This window comes from Caloenas nicobarica, chromosome 1 (assembly GCF_036013445.1).
Source record: "Caloenas nicobarica isolate bCalNic1 chromosome 1, bCalNic1.hap1, whole genome shotgun sequence".
Classification (NCBI taxonomy): Eukaryota; Metazoa; Chordata; class Aves; order Columbiformes; family Columbidae; genus Caloenas; species Caloenas nicobarica.
In genome coordinates, this window is record NC_088245.1 from 207,753,040 (window position 1) to 207,776,334 (window position 23,295).

General features: G+C 46.0%; 1 protein-coding gene across 3 annotated transcripts in view; it reads right to left on the bottom strand.

Annotated features, from left to right (window-relative positions):
- RAB30 (RAB30, member RAS oncogene family) overlaps positions 1-21,303 on the bottom strand; it is a 52,429-nt gene extending 31,126 nt beyond the window's left edge. For all 3 annotated transcript variants that reach the window (XR_010606520.1, XR_010606518.1, XM_065639998.1), the window contains exon 1: positions 20,712-21,303. The gene's annotated coding sequence lies outside the window, so the exon portion shown is untranslated. The remainder of the gene's footprint in view (positions 1-20,711) is intronic.
- Positions 21,304-23,295: the final 1,992 nt, after the last annotated feature.

Sequence of the window (23,295 nt, forward strand, 5' to 3'; positions counted from 1 at the left end):
CCTGCAAAAGAGATGGGCACAGACTTTTTAGCAGGGCCTGTTGTGATAGGACAAGGGGTGATGGTTTCAAACTAAAGGAGGGGAGATTCAGGCCAGACATGAGGAAGAAATTTTTTACACTGAGGGCGGTGAAACCCTGTCCCAGGTTGGCCAGAGAGGTGGTGGATGCCCCATCCCTGGAGACATCCCAGGCCAGGCTGGACGGGGCTCTGAGCAACCTGAGCTGGTGCAGATGTCCCTGCTCATGGCACGGGTGGCACTGGATGAGCTTTGAAGGTCCCTTCCAAGCCAAACGATTCTATGGCTCTATGATCCAAAACACCTTGCACACTGCCTGCACGACCAGCACCTTAGAAATTTTCTGAATACAGGTGGGAGGTGATTTGGCTGCAATTTCAGGAGCAGGTCCCCAGAGAGCCTGCTCGTTCCAGCCGCACTGCCTTTTGTTTTTGGCTGCGTTCTAGAAGTCTGGGAAGTCGAGGATATCCACACAACAGATTTCCACCACTCATTTCACCACCAGATCTTATTTGGTGGGTTTTGTCTGCAACCCTTCCCCTCCTGCAAATCCTTCTCTTCACTCCCAGGCTCCAACACAAGGCCTTTTGTCCAGGAGGAACAACAGGCCCCTAAAGAATAATGTTTATTACAGAATGTTGTAAGCGATGCTCCTCTCTGGGTTCATTTTTTTCTGCCACCTCCATCTGCCATGACTGCATGGGGGAGACCAGAAGTTGCACAACCACACACATGGGGCTGGCTGGAAAGCAGCCCCTTCTCTAATGAAAACCACAAGCTCCTTCCTTTGTATTCCCCAAAAAGCAGCTGTGTACTGAAACGACACCATCTCACTCCAATGCTGGCTGTGTACACACACTGAGGGCCGTATCCAGCTGAAGTCACAGGCATCAGCACACACTTGCACTGCAGAACCTCCATCGTACCACAAACCAAACTAGACCGTGCTCCTCCCCAAACTTCATCCACAAAACTGAGCCACAATCAGGGGTACCCATGCAAATCAGCTAAAGGCAACAGGGTAAAACAAGCATAACTTGTTCGGATCCTTTATTTTTTGGATATGAGGCAGAAAGGAGAAGATTCAGCACCATCCTCCTCCCTGGCCAGGCTGTGCCTGCAGAACTGTGGGTGAGACACCGACCTTCTCATTTACAGCCTGCACAGACCAAAAGGAGGTCACTTTGTATCGAGCATGAGATAAATAGATTTCCAAACAACTTTTCAGCTCAAACACTGTGAATTGTATCACAAGCCTCATACGTTAACCCTTCCCAAACTCCAGAACTGAAATATTGAAGCTGCTGAAGTTACTGAAGATGCAATCACAGCCCAGGAGACAAGAAGACTCAGCACTTTTCATCCAGATAATAAGACAAAAGCACAGAAAACAGGATCTCTCCATGCAGGACTGCAGCCAAAGTACCCCACAGCTCACCGACCCCTCAGCATCCCTCCCCTGCAAGGGCTGCTGACTTGCACGGCTCAGTCCTCCAGCAATTCGGGGTCCAGAGCGTTTCTGGGTTTCTGTGCATGTGGGTGGATGCAGGGACGGATGGGCAAGGGAGAAAGCACGGGCCAAATGGGGATTAGAACACAGTCTGAGAAAGAAAAGGAAAACAGAAAGAAAATCAAAACCGAGCAAGGTCATTCTCTTCAAGGTATTACACCAGAGTGGGCTGACACTGTTGGACATCACACAGTTTTAATCCTTTAAGTTGAAGGGATGTGACAGAGCAAATGTTTTTCATCCTGAATAGGAGACTTTGTCCTGAGGCTAATGCCAGCTAGTTACACTCAGGTGTTCAAGATCTTGACACACAGTCCTGAAAGAAAAGAGTTTTGGCTACAAGAAAGACCATGTTGTAAGTGTCTTAAATACATATTTGTTTTGACATTCTTTCTTTGACATTCTTCTTGGAGATGGCATGAGACAGACTGTGCTTATGGGAGTATGGAACATCTCACATTTTTTCATTCCCTGTAGTTCCCCAGTTTTACACAAAATTATTTAGACTGCCACCATTTGTGCTTTAACAAAATGAGCAGCCTACCCAATAACACTGCTTGCAATTCAAAACTCAACATGATGCATTTTCATCTAGTAAAATGTGGATTTCTCACTTCGTGTTTCATTTTGCCATTTACTCCAAACGCAAGCGCAGCTTTACTGCCCCTATCAAATATAATATAAAGCAATGCACGAACACTAGCTCCTATTGCACAGCAAATTGGCGTTAGTTGCAGATTTCATGCCTAAGAGAGCCCATTTAAAGCAAAGAATGGACTTCTAGAGAAGTTCTATATTTATTTCTAGTCCTTTCTATATGTGTTTCTGTACCACATATGACTGAAATCAGCAGTGGGATATCCAGGACTGTACCACAAGTCAGAAAATAAACATGATTTTTGCATAATTTTATCACAGTGAGCTAACTCCAGCAAGAACAAGCAAATTCCAGCTTTGAACCACCTCTTCAAATTATTCTCATCTCCAATCTATTTAGTTTCTCTCCAAGGGAAGAGAAATCTTCACTGCTAATCTGCACTGCTGCTCTCTTTTAGCATAAGCTCCTCAGCATCTCCGCAATAGTCGCATGCAGAAGAACTTAAATTGAGCCAACTTGAACTGGATATATGTAAGACAAAAAGCAAAAGAGAAGCTGCTGTGGTGGTAAAGAATCCGCTCAGGGTAACAAGGCTTCCAAAACTGGCTTCATCTGGACTGAGGTATTTGCTTAGCTGGCAGTACCCTGAACTGCTACAGATCATGGTGAAAGGAAACATGTTATAGTTGTAAAAAAAATCGCAGAATCATGGAATCGTAGAATAGTTTGAGTTGGAAGTGACCTTTAAAGGAAAAAGGTGGTGGAAAGAAAACATGAAGCAATTTTGGTTTAGGCTTATAAAGGAAGAAATAAAAGTTATAGAGTGAAAATATGGGGGAAACAGGAAACGCAGAAGGATATGGGATGAATCTGGGATAAAGATGTCTATGCAGATGCTGCTGGAGCACCAAGGCACGATTCCAGCCAGCAGCACTGCAGAGAGGAGCATCCGTGCCCAGCCCAGCAAAACAAGAGCAGGAGAAATGCAGCCCAGAGGGGATGATGGAAAGAACAAACTGGAAAAAATCTATTCTTAACCCTGGAAAGACACCTGTCAGCTACCTACAGGGACAAACTCAAAAGCTTTGGGGTTATTTCTGCCAAAAGTTAGCAAACACTCTGTTTTTAAAAATCGCAAAGGAGACATGTATTCTGGTGAGGCTGTGTGTTGGATATGGGAACCTAAATTCAAACACTGAACATAAATCAAGTTTGAGTGCAAATCTCAGTGCCCACCTCAACCACAGTCACTACAACCACAGCTAACACATCCGCCTGTAATAAAACACGCGTTTGTAAGTCACAAATAGGCTTTTAGTTCACTGTCAAAAGCACAAAACAACCCAAGACAATCAGGGAAAATTAAGTATTAAGTGTCAAGTATCCCATTTGTGATGCAATACAAAGGGACATGTTTGAGTATTGTTTTGGCATAGAAATGTAGGCTGGCTTGTGGCAAAGACAAGTGCTCCACATCAAAAAAAAGTCTTTGTAGCCATTGGAGTGAAGAAGTTCACGTCCAGTGGAAAAGTCCGAGTTTTTGCTGTGGGCTCGCTAATCCGCTGCTTCGGTTCACGGCTATTTCTGCTGCTCTGCAGTAGCCTCACATACTGCCTGGGGTTATACTTGGCAGCTCCAAATTCTCACTCAGATTGGTTTGAGTCTCTTTTCTCAGCAACTGATAACCTCTCTTCCCTCTCCCACAAAATCTCCCAAAAAGCACTGAGTGAGACTTCCCAGATATGAGTTGCACAGAATGAGAATCACACATAAGCCACCACATTTGCAGTTCTTCGTACATTTATTACACTTAAACCGTAATGAAGACAGTGTCTGCTCTTTGGAGCAGGTCCGTGTCCTCTCACTTTAGCTCCAAAGCCAGCAAAATTAGGTCCAAGCACAGTTACAAACATCATCCCCTTCACATTCACCACAAATGCAATATTGGACAGATCCAGATCTGGTTGTAAAGATCATGCAAGGATTAGGAAGCCACGATTAAAAATATAATATTGTATCAAGTTAAATTATGAATTCATCATGCCATTACAATAACCAACAATTCGAACATGAAAATAACTCAACCATCATCTGTGTTAAGAGCACAAGTGCAGCATTACAGCCACCATATGTGTGGCTTCTCTCTTTTGTCCACTTCTCAGACTGTTCTTCTCGCTTTTGTTATTTGCCTTGATTTTGTTATTACACCTTGATGTGTATGATACAAGTTTTCTTTATACCAGACTATACAGAAGGTTGTATAGACTCCAGCAACATAAATACAAGTTCTGCTTTGAGAGAATGTATTACAGTTTTTTTTTTGTCTATCATGTTGAAATAGGCCTGTGGCATTTTTAAAAGGTCAGAGTTACAACTCAAAAGCTTAACTCAACATTTAACTATTGCACGGAGGGAGTGTCCAAACACGTTTTCCATCATGCACATACCCACACGTACGTCCTTTGAGTTTCGAAGGGAGAAGAAGTCGTGCTCAAACAGTACATACATTTGACTCTTTCCTCGTCATTAAGAGTAACTTCAAATCTCCATGGTGATAACAATTAAATTTGAGCCAGGCTGATGACCTCGTTGTACTCCGTACTACACAAAAATCATTTAATCAGCATTTGTTTTCCATCTCTGACTGCTCTTTACACAGCGGCAAGATGGGAAAAAGTAACAGGTCAAGTGATTTGCCCAAGGTCAGAAATTTGGGAGTAGCCCCCATGTAGCCACACCTAAGCCTCAAGCCCTCCTCGTTGGACTATTTTAACTCTACAGCCTCCTTCCCCCACAACTCTGCTTTGATTTTTTTTTTTTTTTTTTTTTTTAACTATCCATGATCTCTCTCTTCATTCTGTAGTCTTGATATCTGTCTTCCAATGTCCTGGTACCCAAGCTCTCTACACAAATTTTTGTCTTTGCCAAGAAAGGTGTAATGAGGCTGGTGTTTTTCTCTGGGAACTATTTCTGGGCTGTATTCAGGAAATTCCCCCTTTTTAACTAAGAAATCTTGTATAAAAATTACAGCTACCAAAAACTGAGGAGACAATTCTTTCTTCTAGCTTCTTCTCCTACCCACTCCAATGTGCTGGAGGACAGGTCACCCATGATGGCACAGCTCTCCCTTGGAGGTCTTCATAGTTTCTCCATGCAGACAGGCCACATCCCACTGCTCTGCAAATACTCAAATTCTCCTCTGGCCACTAATGCCTTAGTGCTATCTCCATCCCCAGACTCCAGTAGGAATGCTTTCTACACTAATTTAATGTTCTGCAGACAGCAATTGAACTGTTAAAGCTGTGAATGGCAAGAAAATACTGTTTTTCCTTGCACTGCAGGTTGGAAGACTCCTGGACAGCAAAAGCAGCTCTGAAGCTCCAGAAGCTGATGATACTTATCTAGAAAGTCTCCAAGCTTAAAATAGACTTCATCGACCTCTTAAACCCCCTCTTCTCTTTCCTCCAGAGAACAGCTCTTCCCTTCCCAACCAAAGCCTCACCAACCAGCAGCTTCATCATTCACACAGGTTATTCATGTGAAGAACTGGCTTAACCTCTGTTGGCAATAGAGCTCTTTCCTGCAGAAGTACATCACTAAATCCTTCTAAAACAAAATCAGTCTCTTCAGGATTAATCCAACCCAGTTATCCCCTTAGAACTCAGTCACTGTGACAATCCTTCTCTGGCCTTGACAGATCTCATCTTGGATCACTGGCATGCCCATAAATAAAATCCTGTTAAAGGACAATTTTCCCAGTTTTCCTGATTTACATCTTCAGGGTTTCCCATTGTTCTTCCTTCCTAATTCCTTGGTATTACTTTTTGCATTTATTTTACAGCCTAGCCTACATCCCACTAATTATCCTCATCAGAAAAGCAGCCATGTCAACCATGCTCTCCCTTGTGCATGGTGACATCTCCCTGCAGACACCCACTGAGCTGTCTCCTGGTCAAAAATACTGCTGTTGCCTGGCTTTTCTCTGCCTGTTTGTGACCATGACCTGCTGTCACCCACCAGAAAGTGCTGAGCTCTGCCAGCTGGAAACTGTGTTTTGTGTTTGCACAATTTTTCAGGATGCGATGGTGGGCCATGGTTGTTGTAGCAATACACAGAAGCAAGAAGCAGAAGGAAAGATCCTGCTTGGTGGACCAACCTTAATTTAAAGCAGCAAGTCTCCCCTCTTGAGGCTTACACAACTGCCCCTAAGTGGAAATACCAAGTTGTTACTCCCATGCCACTCATTTTCCTCCAGGTCTGATCCACAGAGAATGGCAATCCCTCCCAGCTCCGTCAGCCTGAGACACTGATGGTGACTTGAAAGCCCAGGGCTCAGGTTCCTTGCAAACAGTAGTAGAGCAGGGAATTATGAGGAAGGATTTGAAGTCTCACAAGATGTGTTTTCAATATTTACATGGATTTCCGTGGCTGTTCAGAGAGAGCCTTTTCTACACAAAAGCAGAAGTGTGATGGAAAGTATCTTGACTTTCCCAGGAACGGCCAAAATAGCCATTATAAGTGTGTCCTTTGCAAGAGGTTAAAACAACCTCAACCACACACTGAGGCACACAGGGGAACCACTTCAGGGTTAGGATAAAGTGACAGATGTTCCCTTTTAAAAAACAGAAGTTACAGGGTAAAATGTCAGAGCCTTGGACAAAACCCTCAGACGTCAAACAAGCTTCACAAAACAGCCGATACATCCGTCCTTCAGCTCCTGAGAACATCCCACACCCCCAGCAACATCCACCTCTCACACATGAGAAATCCAGTTAGTTTCAGTGTACGACGACTTCCAATGTATTCCTATATATCACAACACATATTTAGATTCATTTAGCACATTTACCTTTCAGAAAGGACACACAAATTACAGGTCCTTCCTTCCAAGGAGGAGATAGACGCTGATTACAGGAAAGTGTTCTCCATAACAATTGTCTTCCTAAATCACACCAATTGCCTGGTCCATTTGAAAGGTGCATTTGCGATATCAGATGAAAAATACTCTTATTATCAGCAATGTCTGAACCACTAGAGATCAAAGTTGCTTGCATACTGGACATGCTATTTTTTTCTGCATAGTACTGCTTGAATCCCCCTTGACACCTTCTCAAAGTGCCATTTACATGCAAATGAAACCTTCACACTCCTCCTTCCTGTGGTCCTACCTGAGATGGTACACAGTTAAAGTCATAAGTGGCAGTAATGAAAGGATCAAAACAAGGCAGGTTGGTTACACATGTCACTGTAATGCTTGCAAATCAGCCTCTCCTCTAATGACCATGGTATTTCCAGGAGGAATCTATCACAGCAATATAGATAAATGACATCCTAAAACTGAAAAATGTAGTGAATTAAACATTAATGCAGTCATTGACTGTTATCAATATATACTTAATGGAGGGTGTGGCCTAGCAAAATACTGAATTTGATTTTTTAAAATACATAGAAAAAACAGAATCCTGGACACAGAAGCTTTAAAATAGTTCCAGCAACAACACAACATACCAAAAATATAAATTAATCCACCAGGCTATAATTACACTTTGTGTTTTGTTTTTATTATAGATTGGTGTAAGCATATAGCCAGGCAGGAAGCCAAGCCTCGAGCAGTGCTCTATTGACTACTGAGGTCTCCATTAGCCCAGGGTGCTCCAAACAGAAATACTGGTTTGGCCAGACCAAGCCTAAAGATGATACAATGCAACCTGTGCTCCACACCATAGAATCATAAAATGTTCCGAGTTGGAAGGGACCCACAAGGATCATCGAGTCCAGCTCCTGTCCCTGCACAGGACAACCCCACAGGTCACACCGTGTGTCTGAGGCCGTTGTCCAGTCTCTTCTTGAACACTGTCAGGCCTGGGGCCGGGACACCTCCCTGGGGAGCCTGTTCCAGTGTCCAGCACCCTCTGGGGGAAGAACCTTTTCCTCATGTCCAACCTGACCCTCCCCTGGCACATCTTCCTGCCATTCCCTCGGGTTCTGTCACTGGTCACCAGAGAAGAGCTCAGCCCTGCCCCTCCTCCTCCCCTGGTGAGGAAGCTGCAGCCGCCATGAGGTCTCTCTCCCCTCAGTCTCCTCCCGGCTGAACAAACCCAGTGACTTCAGCCGCTCCTCATACGGCTTCCTCTCCAAACCCTTCACCAACTTCATAGCCTCTTCTGGACACTCTCCAGTAGCTTTATATCCTTTTTACCCTGTGTCCCCAGCCCTGCACCCAGCGCTCCAGGTGAGGCCGCCCCAGCGCAGAGCAGAGCGGGACAATCCCCTCCCTGCCCGGCTGGCCGTGCTGGGCTGGATGCACCAGGACACGGGTCCCTCTTGGCTCCAGGGACACTGCTGGCTCATGTTCAACCGGCCATCGACCAGAACCCCCAGACCACTCTCTGCAGAGCTAGATCCCTCTCTGCAAGGCAAGCTGTGGATGAATATTACCAAACAAGCATCTGAATTCAACCGCCTCCCCTCTCAAAGCTTTATGCACACTTTAACCCAATTTTATAAGGAAAACAAGTTTTTGCAATCATCTAGCCTGGCCAACAGGCTCAAAAGTTACTGAAGGAAAGACTGTTTCAGCGAAATTATAAATTACAATACAATTTCTAAATTTTTTGTGACGAACAGGCAGCTGGGATGAGCCCCAAATCACCATCCATGCTATAATTAAATTGGGCTGACCCCTGTTCTTGCCATTTTTGTTTGGCTGCAACTCTCTGGTTGCTTGGGACACTAATGCCTGTCCACCAAAAGCACACGTCTTCTCCAGATGTTCCTGTTGTAGCTTCCAATTGTAGCTACTTATTTGTGTTATCCAGTTTCTGGACCTCTCTGTCTTGTTTTTTAGTGGTTCTGAGCCCTTGAAGCTTCAGCACTTGGCCACCAGAGTTGAAAGAGCTCAAAACCTTTCCAAACATGTTCCTATACAGCACACAAAAGCTAAGGAACCTCTTGTTAATAAATGACTTGACAACTTCAGCCTTGGGTCTAGTCTATTAAAGCAGTAATGTGTTATAGAGGTCCAGCAGATTACACCCCACGCAGCAGCACTGTTTTATCTTATCTGCCTTTGAGGAGCTAACTAAGATGTCCAACCTAGACATATACGAGGTCTTGACCTCCTTATCAAACTGTGAGACATGCATCTCAGAGCACTTCTGAACCTGCCATCTCTCTCCAGTTGTGGTATCTGGGACCTATAACAACATTATTCAATTTTAGATAACCTATCTTAGCTGCCTGCAATTCAGGGGAAAAGCCAAGGCTCCGTCATTCAGTGAACAAACCCAGATGAACACAACAAATCCTTAGCCAACATCTTTGCAAAACTATTTACACTTCCAGAAAGGATTTAGGATTAATGGGACTTCAGTTTGAGAGTAAGTTATCTAGGTTATACTTCTAAGTCTTTTGGATGTATAGAGTGAGCTCCAAGTGACTGCGCCTTTTGCCTCCATAAGAGGAGGGCACTACAGGGACAGTCATACCAGGCTGAGAAAATATTGAAATCACATTGTTGTACCACAGTAATTCAATGAAGACATCCAGAAACGCACATGTTCTGCAAAAAAAAACCCAAAAAAACAAAAAAAACCCACCAAGCCCCAAGAGCAATCAGAGCTCGTTCTGCTCAACTGAAACTGAACCAATATCTCAGCACCATGGGACTGCAACAAAAATGCCATGTTTGACATGAGCCACTTGATCTCCAAGAATCACTGCTCACATCGAAGCTAAAAAACACAATTCAGGTAGTGTCATTGTGTCTTTGTATGGCCCTGCCAGTGCTGTCTCCACCGTTTGCAGCATTAATTCTCTTTTTTGCTGTCCTCTCGCGTACGGCTGCCAGCTGCGTTGCACTATCCATCACACAGCACCTCACTGATAGCTGGTGGCTGCTAAGGCAATATTTACACTATGGCTTGCATTACAGTTTATAAAATTCTTTGGAGCTCTTCCAAAGGAAAAGCCCCACGTAAATTGAAGTTATTGTTGTCATCTACTAGCTAAGTACAGTTAAGAATTTGCTAGCGTTCGCCGTGGAGACTGCGGATGTTTGAAATACTGATCAACATGCAGCAGAGGGGCTGAGTAATAAACTTCATTAACATTGCCCGCAACACTTTTCTTCAGCAGCATACAATAAATCACTGATGAATATTCAAGGCATCCCTCTGAGGTTGTCTCCATTTTACAGATGGAGGCAACCAAGAGACAGAAAGTTTAGGAGTGACTTGCCTATAAACACAAAACAGATGCATAATTCAATTGTCTTGCCTTCAAAGTCCAAAGCACATTTTTCTAGACGAAACTGCAAATTATATAGATTGATTTGCAGTGAAATTAAGGAGACTGTCGCTCCCCAAAATCATTAATGGCTATTCCCTCCTCCCCAGGTTACAGCACTGGTTACTGATCTCACAGTAACAACTACAGATTGCAGAGAACTGCAGATTCACACTGTACAAAGTAGGGACTAACAGATAAAAGCCCTATCCCAAAGACCTCATCATGGATAATAAAATCCAATCTATACATAAAATATAGGAACAGTCAAAAAGAGATGAACGACTCAAAAACTGCACCAGAGGCAGAACTGGGAATGGACCAGTCCCCCAGAGTGCCAGAAACACATAACTAAATCCATTAACTGAGCATCATCCAACATTGCAGGGGAGATATTTTTAAAGCCTTCTTCAGTATCTTCACAAAGTGATGTCATCAAGCAAAATGAGGAATATTGTGAAATATGTGTTAATAAGATGGAAGGAATTTTTATGTAGCTTCACACATTTTCCAGCAGGGAGTCTGACATTTAAGCAGGATGGTCTGGTTACTAATGGCTACTCTCCGAATTGATGTAACGCACTCACCACCGTCAATGACTGACAGCTGCAGTAAACAAACAACAATTCAATCCAGGTTTTTATACCCTGTGGCAACAGCTTTTGTAAAACTGCAGAACTTAATGAGATACTTTATTTAATATTTATTTCACAATCAGCCTCCTTTATTCTAAAAGAATTAGCCTCAGCCCACAATGAATGTTTTCCTTGGTTATTTCATTATGCAAGTCAATACCCAATTTGTTTTAAATTTCTTCAGTTCTGAATTTCTAACTAGGAGGGATTTGTTTTAAAGATGCTGGATTTAGTTATTACTAAATACCAGCTAACCACCTGCATGGCTGCAAAGTGAATCAGCCTGCAACACTGTCCCAAAAAACTTAAACTAGCAAAAAATAATTGTAAGATTGGCTTTAACCATGAAGTTTCCCAATCCAATGGTTAGAGACACTGATATAAATAGCAAGTCCATTGACAAAAGGCCAAAGGTTTATGTTGAGTAAGGCAAAGTTAGTAATGATTGAAGCACAAATGTCTCTGGCCATGCGGCAGCTTGAGAAGGAGCTTTAAAAATTCCTGGTACTACATTCACATCTGCAGTAGAAAGGTCATTAATGGTCCATAATAACCATGTGTAATGGCACAGGACAGTGGAATCTCAAGCATCTCCAGCACAGTGATACCCAGCACAAGCCAACAGACACTTCTCACAGGCCATGCATTTGAGGACACTTCAGTGTCAGTGCTTCTTGGTGACGTACAGGGACCAACCACCTGCACAGCTCAGTGCCAGTGCACCAAGACACAGTTTTCCTTAAGAACTGTGACAACAGGAGAAAAAAAAAATTATAGTAGAAGGAAGCTCTCTACATTAACTAACATAGTTTCCAAGGTTTACAAACATAATGGAAATACTGATAAATACTTCAGGATGACAATATGAATATATTTAAGCTTGTTTTCCAGCTTTGGGGGGAGGCAAAACAAGCTTCAGAATTTGGGGTTAGTGACTGCTAAAGAGAGACAGTTTGTTTCTGCATTGAACATCCACAACATCCCTGCAAGCGATGGGCAGCACATGGCAACACTGAGCAGCAGAGCACAACACAGAGGAGACCTCGTTCCTACAGACACCACAAAGCAGTTTCCAGCCAAGCCAAATGCTCACACCTCCCTCTCCTAAACAGGTCAAAAGCAGAAACCCGGTAGCCCAGAGTTAAGAGCTCAACTCTAGGTTCCTCTTTGCCTGCTGAAATGAAAGAGTTAACAGAAACCTGGGTTTATTTAGGAATTTTCTATGCGTGCACACACGCACATCCATCTATCTATCTGAGCAAAACGCTGCTACCATATTTTAGAAACACAAATACTGCTGGCTTGAAGAAAATGGGCACAGTTCCCTTTTTAGAAGGAACGAATTGTTCAGAACAAGGACAAATGCAATAGAGAAATCAGTCACCGACTTTGCTTCTGATGTTTCAAGTTTCTGGTACATGCAGCTCAGATACAGCCTCTGCATGATTTTTTTTTTAATAGATCCAACATTGTTCAAGAATCACCCCATAAGTACCTAATGCTCTCAAGAGCAAATATTTACAGTGGAGATCTTTATATTATCGGATACACAAGAAATTAGAGGGTGCCACGATCTTCTGTTGGCTACAGACAGGAGGCAGCTATTGCCCACAGGGATGGGGTAAATGCAGCGCTGAAGATATTTGCTCCGTTTGGGCAGGTTTTAGACAGAAAACACGGAATTAGCTGCAAATTGTGTTAAAAAAATCCCTTTAGAGTGAAAGCACTTTTCTGTTGTTATGCCACAGAAACAGGGATTACAGACAAGAGGAGCAGAGCCCAAACCCACTGTCATGCAGGTTCAACTTGCAGCTACATCTCTGGTCAACCAGGACGTGGAACCTGATGCTGGAAACAGCCACCCCGGGGTCCTCAGCAGCCCAGAGACATTCGGAAATCCCAAACCTGCCCTTAGGCTCCTGCCAAAGCTACAGATTAATCCAGTCTTTGCTGAGGTTTTTATTAAACTCATTACCACAGGTTTATCCGAGTTAATACTTTTTCTCCACAGGACACGCTGCACCATGAACTTCAGGGGAGATACAGGAATAAAAAGGCTAATATTATGTCTCTTAATCTTCTTCCCAATACACAAAAATGAGCTGATATCCCCACAGCAATTTCAGGGTACCTGACTCTCACCTCCAAAGATTACTCACCTCAGGGTGGAATAATCTGATGTCTCCAGAGGACTAACAGGGATACCAAATGAGTAAGGAAAGCTCTTTCAACCCTACATTTATTTTTCAGGTATTTGAGTTAATAGCTATAAAGCAAGCACAAAAAGAGAAAGGATTATTTTTTCAAGTGGCAGTCATCTCCTCTCTCAGTTAATCAAATTCAGTAGCCATCATAATAAAGCTTAAATCTACAGTGTTGGAGAAGAGGAATTTAAAACTCACTCTGCCATCCAAAAACAACAGGAAAATAAGACCACACAGCATGGGGATCCCTTAGGGGACTTTTTGAGGTCACTAACAATGATTCAGGTTGTCTAAGAAATAAATTTATATACAAGTTTGTCTTACTCTGTTTTCAAGAAAGGATGTTATTTTAAGTAAATATTCCCATGCTGCAGCCACAACTGTCATGAAAACACATGCGTTAGACCCTGGAAGCGTAAGAGATGGCACCATGGAGAACTTCTCACTAATTAGACGTGAAAGTGGCTTCCTTTAAAAACTTGTTAGATAAAAAGCCTTGACTGATCTATTTTCCATTACTCTGAGTTCAGGCAATGAAATTTAAATCACAGAGAAGTGCTAATGACTACTTTTCAAGCCAGCTTTTCATTATTGAAAGCATCCTTTGCAATGTTGCAAGCTCCAAATCTGGGGGGAGGAGGGGGTTAGAAACATGATTAATTTTCTAATCTGGCAATCCCTTTCACCACTTCTTTGATGGCCCATAAATCTGAAAGCTGGCATTTACCTCTCAACTCGAGGTGCTGATCTTCATCCTGAACACAGACCTGGGGTTTTTCCAGAGCACAGATTTTTCTCAATCTCCCACCACTCATGTATCAATGGATGAAAATGGGTATTTGGAGCAAAATTGACCATTGGAAAGACAAGAGGGTTTGACAAGTTCCCATGCCTTAAGTTTCATCTGCCGCAGGGCAGAGCATAGCTGGGCTGGTTTGCTAATCAGATGCCCATTCTTCTTTGCACCCAACGTCTTTAGTCACCTGTTCCCGACTGGCATCACATCTTCTTCAGACAAGAGTCTCCATTTACACCCATTCACAGCATTCCCTGGATTCATGTGTAGTTGGGGAGTATCCAAAGCTCTCAAAGGTTATTGCTGAACCTCACTGGATAGAAGAAAAGTGGTGGGGAAAGGGGAGGTGGGGTGGCTGCTCTGGAGCAAGGAGGGGCTTAGGCAGATGGAAAACAAGCAGGAGAAAGTGGAGGGGAACAAGCACATCAGCAGTTCCCCTCGAGCTGTTCCTGTCTCAGTAGTGACAGCCCAGGTGAAACATCCTGTACAACCCTACACAGCTTTGTTGGAGAGCAACAAAGCTGGTGACAGGGCTGGAAGGAATGTCCTGTGAGGAGCGGCTGAGGACCTTGGGTTGTCTAATTTGGAGAAAAGGAGGCTGAGGGACAATCTCATAGCTCTCAACAGCTTCCTGAGGAGGAGACATAGGGAGGGAGGTGCTGAGCTCTCCTCCTCGGTATCCAGTGACAGGACACATGGGAATCATACAAAGCTGCACCAGGGGAGGTTTACACTGGATATTAGGAAACAATTCTTTACCGAGAGGGTGGTCAAACACTGGAACAGGCTTCCTAGAGAGGTGGTCGATGTCCCAAGCCTGTCAGTGTTTGAGAGGCATTTGAACGACGCCCTCAACAACATGCTTGAACATTGTGTCAGCCCTGAATTGGTCAGGTAGTTGGACTAGATGATCATTGTAGGTCCCTTCCAACTGAAATATTCTTTTCTAACCACTTGATTGCTCTGGAGAGGGATCTCATGGTTCCACAGCCAGGTAAGGGAGCAAAGCCTCCTGCCAAAGCAATAAAGCTCTTTTTTGGGGAGGGGCAGGTGTGTAAGGAGCTTGGTCTAAAACACTCCGGAAAGCACAGGCAAGTGATTGTGTGCAAGACCCTCACAATAGCGATCAGATTCATTTTCTTCACTGTTCCCAACACATCAGCCTCAAGGCTCAGCACCACGCATGGCACCACAGGTCCACGGAGATTCCCCGTTGCAAATAATAGGTTGGATTCATACCAAGAAATATTCCCACTTTAAATGCAAACATGCTGTCCTTTCACTGACCTTTTGCTTAATCAATAAAGCAGAATTTAGTTTTCAGTAACTTCATCACAGAGGAGAAGCAGCACGGTGCAGCAGCAGGTTGGGCTGCATTAAGTCCCTCTCTCCACAGAGAGCATCTCTAGCAGGACAGAGTTACCCAAGCACAGCTGGACTTCTGTACGCTTTGGCATCTCCAATACCTTTTTTTTTCCCCCTTTTAAACTCACCCTGTAGGATACAGTCTTTTGAGAAACCGTGTGCAAGCTCATCTGTTTTCACGCCAGCACAGCCTTTCCTCCCCTTCCTCTTCTCTCTTCCCTCACTCATTACTCTTTTCAAGGTCTAAAAGAAAACACTACTTAGATACTTAAAGGTTACAGTTAACTTTTAGTTCAGCAGTTCATAAAGGAAGGCATTTCTGCTAAAAGGAAAGAAAAATAAACAGGGTATCCCGTGATCTTTAAAAAGACAGACCCTCACAGAAGTCTGCTGCTATCTAGATCAAGCAAAGCAAGACCTTACCGAAGGTTTTCTCCTCTGTTTGTACAACTATTCCCTAATTATCTCAGGAAACTAATAGGTAGGTTAGTTTAAACAGGTGGTTTAAATTTTGCCTTAAGTATATCAGAGTGCACCTCTGCATACAGAAAGAAGTGCAGCGTAGTGAGAGCAGTAACTCCAGGCAAGGTGAGATGACAAATAGCAATTAAGTCTCAAGCTGTTCACAACCTAAATATCTCTCCCCAGCTCAATGCAACAAAGCTCTCTAATGATTTTTTTTATCTACGCAGGGTGAAATCAAATGACATTACACCACAAATCTCACTAATACCTTATGCAGGGCCAATGTTTAATAGCACAGATTAGTTATGAAACTGCTGTAACAGCAGCAGCATTTAATGTAGCCTTGAGTCTGTTTAAATACTGTGTCCAGCTCTGGGGCCCCCAACAGAAGAGGGACATGGACCTGTTGGAGAGGGGCCAGAGAAGCCACAGAAATGATCAGAGGCTGGAACAGCTCTGCTGGGAGGACAGGCTGAGAGAGTTGGGGTGTTCAGCATGGAGAAGAGAAGGCTCCGGGGAGACCTTACAGCAGCCTTTCAGTACCTAAAGGAGACCCACAAGAAAGCTGGAGAGAGACTTTTTACAAGGGCATGTAGGGATACGACAAGGGCTAATGGCTTTAAACTGAAGGAGGGGAGATTTAAATGAGATAGAGGGTGGTGAGGCACTGGCACAGGCTGCCCAGAGAAGCTATGGTTGCCCCATCCCTGGCAGTGTTCAAGGCCAGGTTGGATGGGGCTTTGAGCAACCTGGTCTAGTGGAAGGTGTCCCTGCCCATGGAAGGGGTGTTGGAACTAGTGGATCTTTAAGGTTCCCTCCAACCCAAACCATTCTATGGTTCTAATGATTTTAAGGGACAAGTTAATCCTCATTCTGCCCTAGTTATTTCAAGATATTAGTACCTGAGGAATATTCGACTCAACCTCCCCAGTTGAAATTCATTATTTAAGCACAGGCCAACAAAGAGGCACCAGGATTATATGACAAACATGGCAGGTCAGTTGTTTCCTGCTGTAAGAGAGTCATTAAAAATAAAATGAGGATTTAGTTAGTTATTGACAGAATCACTGAGGGGGCAGGAAGCTAAATGACTTGCTGCAAAATGAAATTACAGCAACTGGAGAGTCAATCAAAACATTGACTTAGGTCATCTCATCTGTCCTCCAGCTAAAGCAGGGCTGTTGCTGAGCATCTCTGCCTAAAGGGTTGATGGTTTGGGGTTCAGAAGCCATTTTATTGTCTCCTAAATCTCCTGTTCTGAAGTCTTGCAAGCATCCACGTGAGCTTCCTGGCTTAAACAGCCTCGTCACTGCAAGGTATGGCCACCGGGTGCCACCTTCTGCTCTCCTGCCATGCTAGCTGCACAACTGCAATCAATCTCTCTGACTTTCGTGTTGCCTGGGTGGGTTTTTTGGCAATAGGTAGGAACTAGTTCCTAGCACATTTCTCACTCCTCTTTCTGCACTTGCCAAGAGCAAAGCTTGCACTCAAACTGTTGGTCCTGCCCTTAACAAAAAAAAAAAAAAAAAGGCAACATGCTTTAAAATTAGAAAAAGAATGTATCTAATTCTCAGCTATTATAATTTCTTGTTTGGCTATATTTTATGTAAAAATAAGAAAATGCCAGCAACTCCATACCCCACCCCACTCCCCCCCCAAAAAAAAAACACCAACAAAAAAAACCCACAACAGTTCTGGATACACCTGCCTGGTGCCTGGGACATGCCACAAAACTTAGAGAAACCACCTCAATTTACCGACTAATGGATGCCAGTTTGGCTGTCACAGCAAGGACCGAATGAGAGCAGCTCCAGAGCTAAAATCAGGAGCTCTGCAGCTTGTGTTAGAGCCCCAGCGCTCCAGCTCAGGCCACGAGCAACATCTACTGCCTGCAGGTAAGCTTGGGAAGTAGAGGAGCACACAGCCCACATAACAAACAGAGAAAAGCTCTTTCGCAGGAAGGCGACAGAGGTTCAGTTTTCTCACAGACACCTTCCTCCCACTCCTCAATTCTCACCTTCCCTTCCCATGCCTGTTTGGGAAACAACTGCTCAATTGTCCCTGAAGAGCCTTCTTCATCCATCCACCTCTCCATTCAGAAACTCCAATTCCAGGCTACAAAAATCACTGTCCTCACATTCTCCTCTGCTCCAGAGCTGAGCTAAGTGAAGCTTAAGAGGCAGCAAGTCCGTCCCAGCTCTGGCTCTTTCCAGTTCCCCTCATCTCACCAATTTTTGGATCCCCATCAAACACAAGGTTGGGAGACACTCAAGCATCCCAGGGCAGCTTGAACCTCTTTCTACAACAGTTCTGAGACAGGCAATTTAAAGCAGTGCAGGGCATGTAGGTGATGCTGATAAACCCAATTTACAAAGATGTTATTTCTGGCTTTACTAAGAAGTCAATCAATGGCATCAAACTCAATTTGATTAAGAACATGACTAATATGCAAGAAAACTGTACAGGGTATGACCGTGAGACCATCTAGCTCTAAATCCCCTTTCAAACACTGGACACTAGTAAGAAATTGGGAGAAAAGTAAAAGACCAGAGGAAATATTTAGAGCCACCTTCCTGGGACTGTCTCTCTGCTTCCCGCATCTCAGGGACTTCCTGAATCACAGTAAATGCACACATTGCATTTAGGTCTTTGCATGATCAGGACTCAAATTACTCAAGAGGAAGGGCCTCTTAGCTCATCTGTGCTTTTTCACAGCAATCACTCAGCTATTGAGGGATTTACAGCTTTTGGTCCATCTTTATGCATCTGTATTTCTGTTGCTGCAAGGCAAAATTGCAACTTATTAACAGTGTGGATTTTTAACACGTTTAATCCACTCCTTGCAGTAGTATAATACAGCTTGAAAACACTAGCACACAAGACAACATCGGCACAAGAATTTCTAAATTCAATAAACTTGATAATTTGGAAAAATAATAAAGCAAACATAAATACCAACACATACTTGTAAAGATATATACACATATAAAAGATGAAAGCAGAATTAAAAAGAGGAACATCACAAAAATGTCATTACTTTTAAACTAAAAAAATCCCTGGCCATGGATTCCTGCCTCTTCTCCACAACTTCTGCATCGATATTTCCCAGAGCAATTCCCAGGCTGCACTTTCAAATTATCACTTCGTTTCCAGTGTCCTCTCTCCATAGCTAACAAAATCACTGCTATAAAACTTCTCCTTTTACAGCCAAGATGGGAAACCCTCTATTAGATCACCAGTTCCCTCCCTTGTAAAATAGAGGAAAAAGCCATTCCAGGAAATAAAAATGATAAAAAAAGACCAACCAAACAAAGGCAACTCCTGCATACAGTGTTGTTCTTCCCCTTTGAGTCAGTAACAAAAAGGAAGGAAGGAAAAAACACAGATAAAATAAATGCAAGGAGGAGGTGTGGATGCAGCATGTTTATCCCACTTGGAGAGGGGAGGCTGTAAAACACCCTGGATTGCATACGGACACCCCAGCCACTGCCTGGGTGTTTACAAACACTTTGATCAAACCAAACAGGGAGTTTCATTGTCACCACTGCACTCATGTCACCCGGCCCCCAGCACAGCAATTCCAGGGAGAGTCTGCCAGAGGACACACAGTGCCAGTTACACAAGAGAAGCGCAGAAGCAAATATGCAGCACAGGGAAAAAAAAAATTAAAAAAATCAGCTCAGTTGCACGCTCTTCCTGCTCTCAGAACAGCCTCCAAGCCTGGCTTTGGAGTGGATTAACTTTAAAGGGCACCAAAAGATGCTGACAGATTTGAGGCAAGCAGGATCCCTCTGTGTACATGCATTTCCCTGCCACCAGCACAAAATTAGATGTCTGGGGTCCACGAGCAATTACAGCACTAATGTAGGTGTAGAAGGGGAAAAAAACGTCCTGATGTCATGCAGTAAGGAAAAAAATGAAATGTCTTGCACTCATATCACAGCACTGTTCAAGCAAAGATCTGAACCACATCTTGGAAACAGCAAGGAACAGAGAGACAAATAAAGCCACACCAAAAGCTCTGCCGAACCACAAAGTTTTTACAAAGTTTAAAATATTTGCACTTCTCATATTTATAATAAAAGGGGGAAAGACCAGAGTGATCGTTTGGAAGTTGAAACAAACCATCGGGCAGGTCCAGCCGACAATTTTTAAGACACATACTCATGACACGACTTGGAAAAGAAACCTGGACCAACTGCACGCAGCCGGAATGGAGAGACAGTCTGACTCAAAACCTCTCCCATTTCCCAGAAAGAGGGGAGGAACCAGAGTGTCAAAACACAGAACCCGCACGACGTACCACACCACCACCCCAAAAAACACCCTAAACCAGACCTTGCTTATTGGACTTTTTAGAAGATCGTTATTTCTTTTTGTTCCCAGGAACGCCGGGTCTCACGGGCGCTCAGCAGCACTTCATGACAGCCATTAAAAAAATCCATCTTCATTTTCACGGTTATACAGTGCAGAAGACAAACGGGACGGGGCTCCCCCCGCCCGGTGTCCGCCGTTCCGGACCGCGCTATTTCGGAGCGCCCCGAGCATCCCGAAGTTGCGGGAGTCTGCCGGAGGCTGCGGGACGCACCGACCCCCGGGCCCGAAGGGCGGGGAGGGGTACGCATCTCCGCGGTATTTCTCTAATTTTGGGGTTTGGTTTCCCCCCACACACACCTCTTTCAGCAATGCCAGGGAAAGGCGGCGCAGCCCCGCTCGGCAACGCTTCTCCCCGCTGGGAAGGCACAGTGCGGGGAAGCGCATCGGCTGTGGGGTGGGGGGAGGTAAAAGGGGGAAGGAAAAACAAACAAAAAAAGAAAAGGAGCGCAGAACTCACCTGGCTTGGGATTTTTCCTCCCTCTCCACGACCATAAAACGAGGCGGGAGCCAGGAGCCGGTCACCGGCGGTGGAAGAAGGCTGGCAGCCCCGGGCCGCCCCACGACAGGGACAGCGGGGCTGGGTGCGGTGCAGCCCCCGCACACCCAGGGGTAGGTGCTGGGCCGTCCCTGCCGCGGTGCAGCCCCCCGGGAATAGGCGCAAGGCAGCCCGCTTCCCCAGGGTTGGGTACCGGTAACTCCTCCGGTGCAGGGCAGCTCCCCGGGATGGGTGCAGCGGGGCTGGGCACAAGGCAGTCCCGCTCAGGGATGGGTGCTGAGCCCCCCTCCCCGTGCAGCGCAGCCTCCCGGGATAGGTGCTGAGCCACCCTCGGGGGAGGACAAACCCCCCCGGGATGGGTGCAGCGGGGCTGGGCGCAAGGCAACGCTCTTCAGGAATGGGCGCAGGGCCGCCCCCGGTGCAGGGCAGCCCCTCAGGCTGGTACAGGAGCTGGGCCGCCCCGGGCCGGTGCTGGAGGGCCGGAGCGGGAGCAGGAGCGGGGCCCCCCCGCCGTGGCCGGCAGCGGCAGCGGGAGGCGGCACCGGAGCACAATGAACAGCGACGCGCCCCCGCGGCCGCCCGCTGGGCAATGACATCACCCCTCTCGCCCGCCGGGGCGGGGCCAGCGGCCGCGCTGCCGCCTTCCCATTGGCTGGCGCCCGGCGGCCGCGGGGACTTCTGGGGCTTGTAGTTTTCTGAGAGCCTGCTGCCCGGCGCAGCGCGGGCTGGGAACTCGATTTCCCGGCAGGCTCCGCGCTGCGCGGCCGCGGCGGGGAGCGGGAGGGGGGGGTGGGGAAGGAGGCGCGGAGGCCGCCATGTTGATGGCGTGGGTCGCTTTTAGCTCGGGAGGAGCGGCCGGGGAGCCGGGTTAAGATGTCGGAAAAAGGGGAGGGTGGGAGCGAGGTGTTGGTGCGGGAGGGGGCGGAAAGAGCTTGTGCGAGGGGGCGAGAGAGCCGGGGGATGCTGAAGAGCGGCCGTGGCGGGTTGCGGAGGTCCCCGAAGGCCGTGGCGTCGCGGCGGGTTGTCCCTCGGTGCCCGCCGGCCCTTGGTGGGGGAGCGCCCGTCTGCGGCGGGGGCGAGGTGGGAGAGGGGGAGCCGGGGCTGGTCGCGGGGCCCAGCGGCGGGCGGGACGCGGGTGCGGGGGAGCCGGGTGAGGCCGGGCGGCTCGGGGCCGGTGGGCTCCGGGGGCCCGCGGGCTGTGCTGCCGGGGACGGGCGGCCGGGGCGGGGCTGAGAGTGCCGGGGGCTGCGGCCCGGCCCTGGGGTGAAGGACGGGCGGGTGCCTTTATAAATATTTAAAGGGTGAGTGTGGTGAGGATGGAGCCAGGCTCTTCTTGGTGAAAAGCAATGGTGGGACAAGGGGCAATGGGTGCAAACTGGAACATAGGAGGTTCTCTTTGAATTTGAGAAGAAACTTCTTCACAGTGAGGGTGACGGAACACTGGACCAGGCTGCCCAGGGAGGTTGTGGAGTCTCCTTCTCTGCAGACATTCAAAACCCGCCTGGACGCCTTCCTGTGTAACCTCATCTGGGTGTTCCTGCTCCGGCGGGGGGATTGGACTGGATGAGCTTTCGAGGTCCCTTCCAATCCCTGACATTCTGTGACTCTGTGTGGAGAGCAGAGCTGGGCTCTGGGCCTGGCCTCGGTGTGAGGGTGCTCAGCAGGGCTGTGACCTCGTCACACACTGGGTGACAGCCTGGGCTTGCTGATTTGGTGCTCTTTTAGGGGTTTTGGCTTCTGATAACTGCACTAATAATGTTTGGCTGACGTTATGTGGTTTAGTGTGGCCAGTGGGAGGAGCTTTGCTCTCTCCTAAAGGCAGCTGTTCTCAGTGTGTCCATAGAGACATAAATCGACCTTGAAAAAGCTGAGAGAATGGATGAGCTGGCATAAGACCTCAGCCTGGTATGAGAGCAGCCAGACTAACTTGCCTCCCTGTTTTCTTACCTGTGCTTACTGTCTGGTGTTTTCGTAGTTTAGCCAGCAGACTAGGTGCTGTCTGAGGTTAATCACATCCTCTGGCTGGCTTATAGGAGGTAGGCTAGATTTTGAGCTGTGGGGTGTAGACTTTGCTGTACCTAACGTTATCCCTGCTTGCACTAGTCTCTGCTTCAGGGGATGGGAAATGATCCGTTCACCAAACGAGAGATTAATTAAATCTCTTTTAGGCTTAAGAGGACTGGAGTTTCCTGAAATAACATGTTGAAGATCTTTGCTCAAAACTGGGAGGGAGAACATGCAAATTATTGTATGGCTTGTGAAATAACACCTTTTCTAGTTACAGCTTATTCCTGTGAAATAAAGAGCTTTTTAACTTCAAGAAGATACTCCATTGAAAAGAGTTGTGAAGAGCTTCACAGGCTCACTGGAAGTCTTGGCTAAAGTCCAGTAGTGGTATAGCTCAGGAAAACTGGGGTTATGAGTTTTTATTTCATAGTTTGGCTCCTCCTGGAGGTAAGTACAATGCATGTGCGCAGGATATTGCCTCACAGTAAGTGCAGTCTGTTTACCTCAGTATATGCTTAAATGATGGAGGAAGGATGTT